We start from the raw sequence: 4,267 nt of genomic DNA on the forward strand, positions 1-4,267 counted from the left end.
TTAATTTTTTGCAGGATTGGATGGACCCAAAGTAGTTGAAGGGTAATGATAACGATGTAATTATGTATCGATGTCTAGATGTTTCCTTGAAGCACTATAAATAGAGAGCTTCCACAACGCATATTCACTACTACAAATTTGGTTTTCTGATGCGCATCACTATCAGGTGCGACTAGTCGCACCTAAAAGTCGCATCTAAATGACTTTCGGGTGCGACTAGTCGCACCAGATTGTCAACCCGAAGATGTAAAAAATTTCGCTAAAATTGTTTTTGCTTTTGAGTATCAGGTGCGACTAGTCGCACCCGATAGTCAAAAAAACTATCCGGTGCGACAAAGTCGCACCTGATAGTTTAAAATTTAAGTCGGGCCAATTCTCCCCTTCATTTCATCTGAACTTCGTCAATCACCGATTTTTTTTTTAAAAAAAACCCTCTCTCTCTCTGCAACTGCGCCGCTTCTCTCTCTCTCTGCCACCTCCTCCGCGCTCCGCCCTTTCCACCCCCGCCGCCGCTTCTTCCTATTCGCTCAGCCCTCGCGTGCCATCATAGCTCCACCGCGCGCGCGTCCCAGCCGAGAAGAGCGCCACCGCCGCGAGTTCGCCGTGGCCGCCGCCCGAGAAAGAGACGCCGGGAAAGAGAGAGAGCACGCTGAGGAGTCCAATCCCTCCAGAAACGAGGTGAAATTCCTTTTACCCAAATTGAAATTCAAGTTTAGGGTTAGAGGAATTGATTTGGGGTTTTCTTCTTCTGGTTAGTGTCGTGGTTAGATATGGGTTTTTTGAGCTCGTGTTGACTTGGTTTTGTGGAGTAATTGTTGAGTCTATGATGATTTTAAGGAATTGATGAGAATTGGTTTGAAATTTGTTTCGGCCGTGTGTTTAATCTTTGGATTTCTGGGGATTTCGAGTTCTTGTTGGCTGTGTGCTAGTTTGAGCGTGTGTGGTTGCTTGTGAATTTGAAATTGTTTTTTTTATTTGAGAATTTAGGCTTGGATTTGGTTAAAGTGATTTGAAGAAATGAAATGAGTTTTGATTATTATGATTTTAGTCGGATTTGGGAATTTGGAATTGAAAGTATGATTTGTAAGTTGAGATGATTTTAGATACGTTGTGAGGAATTGAAGGTGAGGAATTGATTTTTTTCCCAAATTTTGAATCCGAAAATTAGGGTTCTTATTTTTGAATTGGGGCTTTCCTTCTCCGAGCTGTTTTGATGTGTTTTTATGTGATTGGACTCGAATTCTTGGTGGTTGTACTTGGATTAATGATGAGTTGTGATGATTTCTCGAATTTTCGTTTGATTTGATAAACTGTTTGAAGAGCCCCTGTAAACGGACGTAGACAGTCCGATATGGTCTGAGATAATTTTTATGGATATTTTTCATGGATAGTAGACTGTATGAGCTTTCTAAAATGACCAAGAACATGTAAATCCATGGAGTATTGAATGAGTTATGAATTTCCAAAGTTTGTGTTTCGCAGCAGTAAAACGGGATTTCCAGAATTGTAACAGTGAATTACGGGCTGTTTTTGAGATAGCTATTCTTGTCGTATATATGCTTGTAATATCTCGTTAGAAAGCTACATGAGTCTACTTTCATTTGCCGCTAGAATCAATTGATTTCAAGTTTTGTAGCTCGAGTTATGATGGCTTAAGCGCTAGTGGGTCAGGCTGTCGGGAATTCTTTTGACTTGGCTGAAATGAGTTTGTGATTTTGCTGTGATTCATTGGCCGTGACACTTGTTTTGGCTATGTGATTCATCGAGAAGGAGGCGCTAGTATGCGCTGTACGGGGGCTACGAGGACGCTGCTGTTTCGGCAGCGGGACGGCACGAACCTTGAAGGTTTTGGCCTCGATTCGGCCAGCAGCCTCCGCTGTGCGCTCAGCCCCGGCCCCGCTACCTCCGAGTCCCAGCCACCGAGCCGTTGTCCCCGAGTCCCAGCCTCCGAGCCGCTGTCCCCGAGTCCCCGGCCGGCCGTCCTAGGTTAGTGTATATATTAGTTTTTTTTTTTTTTTTATAATCATATATTATTTAGTTAGCTAGGTTAGTTAGGTTGATAAATATATATTAGTGTATAAATATATATTAGTGTATATATTAGTTAGTTAGGTTAGTGCATATATAATATGTTAGTTAATATGTTAGGTTAGTTAATTAATGTGAAATATGTAAGTTAATATATGTTAATAATTGTAAATGTTAATATTCCTCACTACTCGATCAGACAGAAACATCTTATAAATACACATTGAGAGATATTTAACACGCAGAATAGTAGAGAATGGCGATGAAGAGTGCGATTCTTGTTTTGGTGGCGATGGTGGCGCTGTTGGCTTCTTCGTCGGCTTCCGGCGATCGCGGCATCGACATTCAGAATATCATGAACTTGGAGGAAGCAAAAGAAGCCCAGACTGTATCGCTGAGCATTGGGAATCGGAAGATGGTTCACCTTCTGACCTTGCCGTGGGACCACTGCGTCCCAGCGGGCGATCCTTGGGTGTACTCGACTGGTGTTGCGGCTCGCTGAGATGGAATGGATCGCCCGCTGGGACGCAGTTGTCCAACGGCAAGGTCAGAAGGTGAACGATCTTCCGATTTCTGATTTCCGACTTCTCGCTGGATCGCAACACCAGTCGAGTACACCACCACCAAAACCAGAATCGCACTCTTCATCGCCATATTCTGTGTTCCAAATGTTAAAAATATTCTGTGTCCCAGCGGGCGATCCTTGCCGTTTACTCGACTGGTGTTGCGGCTCGCTGAGATGCACTGGTCTCGTTCCATACCAGAAATATGTGTACGGAAAATGCCAGTAAAACAATAAGCATGCATGCACGTACGTACGTATTGCAACAACGTAGCTAGCTAAGACTATCCACCACCCTGTGGCTGTATATTATATATATAGCCACTAATATTATTATAATAATATGATATGAAGCTAGCTACTAATAATACCCTACTGTACTGTTTTGTTTGGTTGCGACTGCGTGCATGTATATCTCTATCTTTTTGTCATCCAATAAGTTGAATTGTGCCAAACTCTATTCCTCCGCTCCTATCATAACTATACCTAATTTATAGTTTAATCACGAAGAATCATACAAAAATCAGACCTAGCATCTCGATAGCTAACGGCATGCCCAAGTATTTATATCATCAAACTTATAAATCTATCCATGACTGGAGTTTATGGGTCAGCGATCGATCATTCTAAAAAATATGAATAAACACACACCCTTGAGTCTTTCATTTGATATACACACAATGATGATGAAGAGTGTGATTAATTCTCGTTTTGGTGACGGTGGTCGCCATGTTGTGGCTGCTTCGTCGGCTTCTTAAAGATATCACGAATTCGGACTAGCTAGGATCATTAGAACATACAAAATTCATTTTTGATTCCACATACACACAGGTTACAAAACCAATTATTCTAGCCACTCTCACGGTTTAGATCATTATAATTGTATATTGAAAAGGTCAAAGCCATTTCCATTCTCCTGAATATATCATCAATCACTATATATATATATATATATATATAATGATATACCTATTCTATATATACATAACTAAAAAGCTATAAATACATCCTTAATATATTTTTGGCTAGCGTGTAAACGGTCAGAGATCATTCTAAAAAAAATGCAAAAAATTTATAAAGATACTTCATAATATCAACCATATTTAGATGAGTCTTGATTTTGATTCCATATAGTCTTGAGCTTAGTTTACATTCTCATATATAAAATACAGAAAAACCAAGTACGTAGATATTTAACATACACAACGATGATGGAGTAATTTTGTTCTCAGAAAAATGCGTCCAAAAGGATGCTTGTGCAACATTTAATTGGTCAGCAGAAGATGCGCCACGTAAATATAAATAAATAATGGATAAATTACACTATTGCCCCTTCAACTATGACGTTGATAACGTTTCACCCCCTGAATTATGAAATCTTACACGACAGACCTTAAAATCCTACATTGTAACAAACATCTCCTTCTGTCAGGTTTTATTAACGGAAATCGTTACTTTGGTCACGTTTCAAGCACGTGAATTGGTATATGAGTTACATTACATTAATATCCTTATTTATACTTGCTAAAAACAAAAAAAAAATGTGTTGTTATATATTTATTCTTTCGTTTATTATTGATTTTATCGCTGACTAAGAAAGAATGGACCCAAAAAAATTCATTTTCATTGTGTAGTTCTTACTTTTTTTTTACCCAGGATGCTTAATATCATATAGAA

The 4,267-nt window shown here is 39.5% G+C and overlaps 1 long non-coding RNA gene across 1 annotated transcript; it reads left to right on the forward strand.

Annotated features, from left to right (window-relative positions):
* The first annotated feature begins 225 nt into the window (after nt 1–225).
* Nucleotides 226–3,029, forward strand: LOC149386558 (uncharacterized). Its single transcript, XR_016301387.1, has 2 exons — nt 226–678; nt 1,771–3,029. It is a non-coding gene; the product is annotated as an uncharacterized LOC149386558 (long non-coding RNA).
* Nucleotides 3,030–4,267: the final 1,238 nt, after the last annotated feature.

Source organism: Urtica dioica, chromosome 9 (assembly GCF_054948205.1).
Source record: "Urtica dioica subsp. dioica isolate 48M chromosome 9, U.dioica_male_clone48M_v1_H2, whole genome shotgun sequence".
Lineage (NCBI taxonomy): Eukaryota > Viridiplantae > Streptophyta > Magnoliopsida > Rosales > Urticaceae > Urtica > Urtica dioica.